Source organism: Euprymna scolopes, chromosome 45 (genome assembly GCF_053919585.1).
Source record: "Euprymna scolopes isolate OS-2025 chromosome 45, ASM5391958v1, whole genome shotgun sequence".
Taxonomy (NCBI): Eukaryota; Metazoa; Mollusca; class Cephalopoda; order Sepiida; family Sepiolidae; genus Euprymna; species Euprymna scolopes.
This window is the reverse complement of record NC_136526.1, coordinates 35,398,350-35,408,583: the sequence shown is the minus strand read 5'-3', so window position 1 is coordinate 35,408,583 and position 10,234 is coordinate 35,398,350.

The window sequence follows — 10,234 nt, the reverse complement described above, 5'->3', positions numbered from 1 at the left end:
CCTCAGGTAATTAGCTATAAACGACCCCCTTCTTAAAAAGAAGAGGCAAAGCCTGGGAGGGTGGTCTTGTCTTCACATAATCACATAACTATTTAGTTTTGTTCCACTGCAAGAATTATGACACCAGGGTGGAAAAGTGGGATCAAGAAGTCAGCACCTTCCAGGAGGTGTACTCTGACCTGCAAAAAGTGCCTTGGCAGCCCAGTAGAATTCTTAGGTAAGGGCACCTCAGGTGATTAGCAATAAACAACCCCCTTCTCAAAGGGAGAAGGCAAAGCCTGAGAGGGTGGACCTCCTAGAACTCCACAGAACGAGCATCACACTGCAGTCAGCAGGGACCAGGTTATTAGAGGAATGGTCTAATCTGTTTATTTGGGGCCGTTTATTTATTTGCTTCCCCACTGAGCAAATTAGGCACAAGGCCGTTTTTTAATGTGGAGATAGGGGAGGGGGGAGGGAAAGGGGGGACCAGCTCCCGAGAGGTGGGAAATGGGAGCTGGATTAGAAACTGTTGGTATGAAGGGTTGCCCCTTGAGTGACCAAGGTCAGATATGTGGGGTTACCCCCACATATGGTCTTTGCTAGTCATAGCTAGTCTTTGCTTGCAGCATCTGCCGGAACAGATACTACACTTTGATCTTGTCGCCCGGGCCCCCGAGGGGGTTTTGGGCTGTCTGTTTATTTGGGGCCGAGGGCAAAAAATTCTCTTGTTAAAATTAAACTTTGTGCGTAATATAACATCTGCTGAGGTTTTCGGATTCTTTGTATTTGATAGTTTCATTTTCTCTATACTAAACTGTTAACAAATCATAAAACGATGCTTATGCAAATTGGCACTCATGGCGGCAATTAAAAGTAAAGTCCGCATGATATACGTACTCATTACAGAAAGAACATGTCGGGTTTGTATTACTGTACACATAGATACGAAAAAGTTGTCAAAAAACAAATATATAACAAATAGATGTTATCAAACGCAAGATAAGTTACTTTTCTACCTAACTGGATAATTTTTTTAGTGTTTTTATTTAATGTAACATGTTTATTCAGCTCAAAAACATACAGCGTTTACCAATGTATTGGAAAATTAAAAATGGCGCCGGACTCTCTGTTGAACACGGTAAGTTTGGGAAAATGAGTTAAAACTAAAACTAAAACTATAAAAAATAATGTTAGAAACTCGCTCAATATATGTTACCGTGACATAGACTGACAAATTGAGCTTAAGTATTTGGACAATTTCAAAACATTGTTAACTCACTGCCCGCATAGCAGCAGCCAAATTGCACAATGGTTAGAAGCTCCGACTGTCGTTTGGGCGGTCGGGTTTCGAATTTGGCTTGAGGTAGTTGCTTTTCTAACTGCACTGATGAGGTGCAAAATAGTATTGTATGTGGATTAACAATGTTTTGATATTGTCCAAATACCTAAGCTCAATTTGTTTACACAAAGAGCATCCCTTAATATGCTAATGGTAGTTTGTATTGTAATGGTTATATATATATATATATATATATATATATATATATATATATATATATATATATACTTAAAAGAAACGGTCACATGTACACATGTGTACATGTGACCGTTTCTTTTAAGTATATATGTGTGTATGTGCACATGTGTGTACCCGTGCCCACGACCGCTAACTAACCCTCAAAACAATTAACAACAAAATAAAAACTAAAAATAAATAAACCAGATCATAGCCCCCCCCCCCCGCCTCCAAACATAAGCAAACACCCAACAGGTCAAGACATACTTACCAAGAAATCATCTCACCAAGGAGACGCATAAAAACTTTAACATTAAGACTCGAATTTTAATGTACCTCCTCCCACCCCCACTTATTCCCCTTCCCCTCCATGTATCCCTATGCCCTCAGCCACACCAGAAATAAACTTCCCAGACCCTCCCCCAAAAGTTTCTTAAACCCCAAAACTAAAACATTATCGACATACCAAGCGCCCCCATCTTCCCCCCTTGTTCCCTTCCTCTATTTCTTCCACCCTCCTCGCCCCCTCCCCACTGACCTCATTCACTCTTTTACTCTCTCATCCCAAAATAGCGAACATTTCTGTAAAAGTCTGAGGATGCTACAGACGGCCAAAAAAACGGCCAAGTAGCTGAAACAATAATGTAACTTAAAAGAAAGATACGGTAATAAAAAATAAAACGCGTATCTGCTCTACAACGGTATTGAGCACTTTCTTCAGTTTTTATTAATTACCATTTCCTCTAAATATATATATATATATATATATATATATATATATATATATATATAAATACTCATTCACATACACTTTTTCATGATAAAGCTAGAACCCAGAATTAGATGGAATCGAGCGATTACATCAACAAACAGACAACGCCAAACCCAAAGTGGAGTTTAATGTACTGCATCTCATCAGCAACGTGTTCCGACATAGGTGCAAACCCATGTTGTTGCACGCATGAAGTGTGCAATATTGAAGAAAGCAATATTATTAAAAATTTCAATAAATTTTTAGAAATAACTTTTTAAAAAACCTATATTAAATCATATTTTGCTCTATTGACAAGCAAAAATTGTATTTTGATATGTTTAATAAAACAAGGCTGAAACTGTTTTTTTTTTAAGCTGTGGCGACTTTCTTTTTTAATGCAACAAAGCTTATAATATTAATAACACCAACATCTAATTTTAGCATTAGAAATAATGGCAATGCAATGATAGTTGTAGAGGAATTGTAATTTTTATTAAACGAAAATTGTGATTTATTTTATATGAAATATTTTTTTACATGAATAATTTAATATTGGATTGTCTAACAGATCTTACTCACAAATTTCCCTTATGAAGTTCATCTAATCTACAATTTCCCTTATGAAGTTCATCCAATCTACTATTTCCCTTATGAAGTTCATCCAATCTACAATTTCCTCTCTAATTGTGCATTGTTTCATGTGAGCAACATCTGTTAGACAATCCAATATTACTTGGTGGGTTACATGAAGATGGTACCGCCAAGGAAGTGGAGATAGATGGGTCTTTTTTCTCCAAGGGGAAATATAATAGAGGAAGAATTAGAGACGACGTTTGGGTGTTCGGAGCAGTGGAGAGAGGACAACACAGATGCAACATAACAGCGGTAGAAAGAAAGGACTATGAGACGTTATTCCTAATAATTCGTTCATGGATATTGCTGGGAACAAGAATAATCTCCGATGGCTGAGCAGCATACAATGAATTAGAACATCATGAAAATAGAATTTATCAGCATGTCACAGTTGTCCACGAGGACAACTTTGTCAATCCTGATGATGATACTGTAGGGGAACCTTGGGCAAAACAAGATACTTAAGGAGGGAAAAAAATGTCGATTCAAAGGTAGCATTGACATATAAATCATATTCTATATACTGAACATTCAAAGTATTGGAAAACAATGCCACAATAAAAAAAAAAGATGAGAAATTATTTTCTAAAGAAATACAGATGATTTATTCAGCTAACTGCATTGTCCCGTTTCCCTCCATGCTTGAGGCAAAACGAGACGGATCTTGGTCTGAATAAGTCAGTCTTCAAAGAGCTCACAAATGAAGATTGGGGCCTTGTTGCATTCATCTAGACCTGCACAGCCGTAGTGTGCGCATCTCCTACTGTCCCCTTGACAGGCTACTCAGCTTTCTACACTCTCAGAGTACAGTTCGTCACAGTGCAAGCACTGTGTATCTTCTTCCTGGCACTGGCTCTGGGATGAAGAAAGATGTTTTCAGGCTGAGCTGACACCTTGGTTTGAGTCTTTGACAGCACCTTTTCCTTTTTTTTTTTTTTTACAAAGTGGTCACCACTTATCAAGCCTGGAAGCCACTCAGGGATAAGGGTTATTGCAAGTGCAGTGCGTTAGGAGATTTAATGAAGTGTTTACTTAAGAGGGCGGTTCATTAGGAATTTGTTTACATTGGACTTGAAGACATCCAGGTTGTAGTCAGTCTCTATCAGAGACTTTTTATAGGAAGAAAACGTAAGAATAGCAATCTTCGCTCTCTGTCGTGACACTTGTTTAGTAATGTTTGCTTTGGGGAAGGGTATGAGGGCTTGTGGGGAAATGCCAAATGCTGATTCCTTGTGTTTTTGTGGTGTAGTGGTAGGGCTGCAGGCTGAGGTGGTGGGAAGGTTGGAGGTTGAAATGGTGGCATTGCTGGAGTTGAGGCAGAGGTATGGCTGGAGGTTGAGATGGTAGGACAGCTGGCAGTTGAGGCAGAGGGATGGCTGGCGGTTGAGGCAGTGGGCTGGAGGCTGAGGTCATCAGCAACAGCAGGGATATCTGCTGTTTCAGATCCAATAAAGGCAGCATCAGTAAAGACGCTTCTGCCTAAGAGCCATATTCCTGAAGTCTTGAAGCCATTGATTGCATTTAACATTGTTGCTGCCTGCAGGTATGCTCAACCAAAAAGGGTTGCGATTTGGAATTTGGTCACCATACACCCTGGGTGTTTGCGCAACCAAATCCGAACCTGGTGGTCATAGAATGTGCTGAGCAGATTCATGAAAGCTACATCCAAGGGCTGCAGTCGATGTGTGCAGTGTGGTGGAATGAAAAAAAGAATGACACCATGTTCTCTTGTAATGTCAATCAGCTTCACGCGTTTGGTGTGTGTTGCATGACCATCGACAACCAACAGCACAGGCTTCTCCTTCGATGCTCTGGAAAACTGTGTCATCTATTTGATGAAGTGTTCTGTTTTAATCCATTCACTTGGCTGGCACTCAGCCCATGCTCCAGCTGGGGCATTATCCATCAGCTCAAGTTTCAGGCGTTGCCGAGGAAATATCAACATCGGTGGCATGTATTGCTCAGCAGCAGAGCAGCATATCACCAAGGTTACAAGCTGCCCCCTTTATGTATGAGTAACTGAACCTATCTGCCTCTTCCCTTTGGTTGCCACAACTTTGGAGAGAGACTTCGGAACTGTGGAAACACCTGTTTCATCACAATTCCAGATCCTGACTGCATTCAGTTGGTGTTTGTCCATTACCTCCTCAAGTAGGCCAAAGAAAGATGAGACTGCAACCCGATTGAAGCCCATGGCCCGAGCTACTGAAGTCGCTTCAGGTTTTCTAAGTGACAGCTCGTCTGAATGTTGTGCAATAAACTCTCTGTACCAATCGTAGCCACTCCCTTTTCGTGGTTGAATTTGCTGGACTTACTGTTCCTTTCGGCAAGTTCATAGGCCAGTTTTCGAAGTTCATACGAACAGAGACCAAACAGCATTCTTTCCATCTGCTGGACATAGCTGACAAACTCCAGTTCTTCCTCTTCTTTCTTTCACTTTCTTTTCCACCTTCACGTCACGGGTTCAAGCTGGCCTGCCTACTACCACCTTTTTTTTTTTTTTTGCTCAACACACACCTCCAAACACTCGGACAACGCTGGGCACCCATGCTAGTTTATAATAAAGGATATTTTCTCAGTTTACAGCCTTCATATCAAACTGGAAGTTAATTGTTTAAGTTATCTTCTTTAAAGTGGTATTTTTCTGGATATACATATCTATATATGTCTTTTTCATAATATTTCAAGCCAAAGGTAAGACTTTTACTGTTATATTTCGATTGAATAATGATTACAGAAAAACTTTTACTGTTATTCACTTGAATATACTTGATTACACAAAAACTTTAAAACGATATAATGTATTGATTGAGATTGTCGGACTGACTTCCTCATCTTGGTTGTTATAGTCACATGTGAACTCAATAAGACCATCGATACAGTTCACAATGGAGAAAGAAAAAGATAACCAACTGGCTTTCCTTGATATACTCATATCACGCACAGAGCATGGGTTTAAGATATCCGTATATCGCAAGCCTACCTTCACCGGACAGTACCTTAATTTCAACTCTCATCACCCATACAGTATCAAACGTGGAATCACATGCTGCTTACAACATCGAGCAGAGACAATAAGTAGCATCACCATTACTTACCACCAACAAATGGTCAGGTTGAAGAATACCCTCCATCGTAACAACTACCCCGATAGCATACTATCCACCAGACGTGTTAATAGTAGAAGAGAGGAGAATGAAACCCCAAAACCTCCAACGGTCTGCCTACCATACATACGAAGCATTTCCGAAAAGATTCAGAGAATATGTGCCCCCTACAACATCAGGACGGTATTCAAGAGCGAGTCAACACTCAGACGACACCTTTTTTCGTTTATCATTCTTTCATTGTTCTACTGATTCTTTTGAGCGTCCCAAATTATAGCTTGAAAATGTGCTAATTTTCGCTGGTTATCTCCCTTAGATTAAATGATCCGTTGACATAAGCGCCGAAAATCATTTTTAAACGATTTAAAGCGATTAATGCATTACAAAATTAATTCCACGTGTTTGAATTTTTGTGTTATCTGAATTTGTTCTTTTTCTGTCTTTTTTTCTTTTTTTTGGTATTTTTTCAGATTAGGTCTAACTCCACAATTTTCTTTTAAATGACGACTTTTATAGGTTTTTGGGTATTCCGGCATAAAGCTCGAGACAATAGTCTCTTACTATGGGAACAGCTAATTTTTGTGATGATTCGATTTTTAATAATAAACACATTTTATTATTTTAAATATTAATATTTATTTTTAATAATAAACACATTTTATTTCATTTTAAATATTAATATTTATTTTTAATAATAAACTACACTAATTAATATTCCAAAAACTACTTTTTTGTGACAAATTTAAATGCGCTTGCTTGCATGTATAGAAATGGCCACCACCGATAACAAAGAATTACATTGCTTAATATGAATATTGAGAATACTCCAGAAAACACAGGTCAGCTGCTGCTGCAGGTATAACATCATCAACAATTTTCTCCATAAGTGCAGCACTCAGCAGAACGCGTACGATTTTTCGATTAATTAGCGGCAAAGTACTAATAATTTGTGCGGGTTTTCATATCGAATAATAATTTAAAAAAAAAAATCAACAATAATGATAAAAAAAAAAATCAACAAACAGAATCCTGAACAGAAGCGTGTGCTCCATCCCAACTATTATCAATGGACCTGAGGTAATCTCGTCAGCATCAGACAAAGCCAAACTCTTTGTCAAGAACTTTGCAGCTAATTCTACCCTTTGCGACCAAGACCGCCAACCCCCAATATTTCCTCCTGTATCAGAAAACACGCTATGTGATATACGTATATCTGTACATGATGTTGCGAAGCTAATCAAAAACCTTGATTCGAGTAAAGCAACTGGCCCTGATGGTATTCCAATTATAGTACTCAAAAAACTTCAACCTGAATTAGCGCCCATACTTACAAAACTGTTTAAACGTTGTCTTAAGGAGAATAGTTTCCCATCTCCCTGGAAAATCTCATCAGTATGCCCTGTATTTAAGAATTCAGGTGATCGCTCATCCCCCTCTCAGTACAGGCCAATAAGTCTCCTGTGCGTCATGAGTAAGTTGCTAGAATCTGTGTTAAATACAGAAGTAATCAAACATCTCAACAAAAATAACCTTCTTAGTGACACTCAATATGGTTTCCGTTCTGCTAGATCTACAGCAGATGTCCTTACAGTTATATCGCATAGGATTAGCAAATCTCTCGACGGTGGCAATCTTTCTAGGGCAATTGCTCTTGACATATCTAAAGCCTTTGATAGGGTATGGCATAAAGGTTTACTTCATAAGATCGCTAGCTATGGTATAGCTGGAAAAGTCTTCTCAATTATTAAATCATTTCTTTCTGATAGGTTCATAAGAGTAGTAGTTGAGGGGCAAAAATCAGAAGCTCACAGTATTAATGCCGGTGTCCCTCAGGGATCCATCCTGGGCCCAACTCTTTTCCTGATCTACATTAATGATCTACCAAATCATATCCTTACATCATTTGTAGACATTTATGCTGACGACACTACCATTTATGGTACCACATCTAAGACAGTAAACGACCAAGTTCTCTCCAATTCTCTCTCCTCTGATCTTGAGCACGTAGTACAATGGGGAAAGGAGTGGCTGGTTACTTTTAATGCATCTAAAACCAAGCTTCTCTCTTTACATCATCAACATTCTAATTCACATTTGTCATCAATTGAAATGAATGGCTCTCGTCTTCAGGAGGCCTCAAGTTTTGACAAGCTTCTGGGCTTGACCATTACTCCTGATCTTAAATGGAACACGTATATCAAATCTGTTGCCAAGGCCGCTGGAAAAATGGTGGGATCTTTCTATCGATCCAGTAGATATCTCACTGCTGATGCTATTCTCTACCTATATAAGAGCCAGGTACGTCCAAGGATGGAATACTGTTGCCACATCTGGGCAGGAGCTGCTAGAAAGGACTTGTCCTGCCTTGATAGAGTTCAAAATAGACTTCGTAGCCTCGTAGGAGATGTCCTTTTCTCCTCCTTGCAACCTCTATCTCACAGAAGAGATGTTGCGAGTTTGTCTCTGATGTATCGTTATTTTCATGGAAAGTGTTCAACTGAGCTTCAATCTATGGTCCCCCCTCGCCAAACTTTCACAAGAAACACTCGTCTAGCTGTAAACACTATCAATAATTTCCCCCACTCTTTATCTGTGCCTAAACCTAAACGTAGATTCCATGAACAAAGCTTCTTTCTTAGAACTGCACGCCTGTGGAATTGTCTTCCGTTTTCCTGCTTTCCGGCTGACTACAATATGGTTGTGTTCAAGCCTAAAGTAAATAAGTTCTTGATGAGCCGTTCCATATAAGTTATTAAATTTACCAAATTTTCATTACTAATGATTACTATATTGACCAATTTCTACTGTACACTCTTTAACCCTTATCCTTGAGTGTCCTCTGGGCCTTGATAATGTGGTGATACCTTTGTAAAAAAAAAAAAAAAAAAAAACAATAATAATAAAAAAATCAACAATAATAATAAAAAAAATCAACAATAAAAAAAAAATCAACAACAATAATAAAAAAATCAACAATAATAAAAAAACAAAATAGATTTTATTGGTTTATTCCTCGAATCACAAAAATTAATAAATATGTGATTATATTGTTTATACTTTCAAAAAAAATCCTGTATATTGTAGACTATAATAAATGTTTGAAGCCAAATCTTTCAGTAAAAAAGGCCAAATTCAAAGACAAAACCACATTTTTTAGATAAAAAAGGCCAAAAAAGTCAAATTTTAACTTTTTCTTTAATAATTACTATTAAACAAATATTGTTTTACTTTTAAAATGTCCTGTATATTGTTTAAAATAATAAAATGTGTTTATTATTAAAAATCGAATCATCACAAAAATTAGCTGTTCCCATAGTAACCAAAAGCGGTGTATAGGGAAATTAGTTCCTTTTGTTGTGAAAGGGGGTTAGAGACTATTGTCTCGAGCTTTATGCCGGAATACCGGTTTTTGACTATGCTGAATACGAAGATGCATTGAAATTTTGCAGAAATAAGTAGTTATCGAGATATAGAAAGTTGTATTATGCATTGAATTCTCTGGGGGCCATTTTACGCGCACGTGCGTGCGCCATAAACAAATCTACTCATGTATGACTGACACCTACCGGAAACACTTTTCTGAGATGCCCCCCCCCCTTCCACTTAACGAAATATCCACTTTTCTGAAACTGAGACCCCCTCCCCCACAAAAAATGGTGCCTGCCAAACTCTGGAAAACTCGTACCCGGAAAACTTGTCCCTTCTTGTTAGGTAGGAAAACTGGTCCCTTGTTTATTCGAGAAGAGACCAGTTTTCCTTCCTAGCAAACGGGGACGAGTTTTCCTAAATCAAAACATTTGGTAATTTTTATACATTCGGTCCAACAGGACAATTTTTAAAATTTTCAAAACATCATCCCCTCTCCATGTTGAGTATGTATTACTAAATAATGTTTCATGTTCGCAAGAAAAAAAAAGAAGATAAATAAATAAAAGGAGAGAACATTCTAACTCAACACTCACCTTTTAAATTACGATTTTTAATCGGTCGGGTATGCTGAAAACTAGGCACCGCCAAAACTGGGGGGGGGGAGGTCAGTACATTTTGACGGACCGTCTTTTTAAAAATCTACCAAAAATCAGGTAATTATCCGATCAATACGAAATTTTCAGCGATTATTAGGAGAAGAATGAACTTTATAACAGTGTACTTAGTTTTCATAAACGATATTTATATATATATATATATATATATTTTTTGCTTACAACCCCCCCTGTTTTGAAGTGGGAACAAATATGCTTA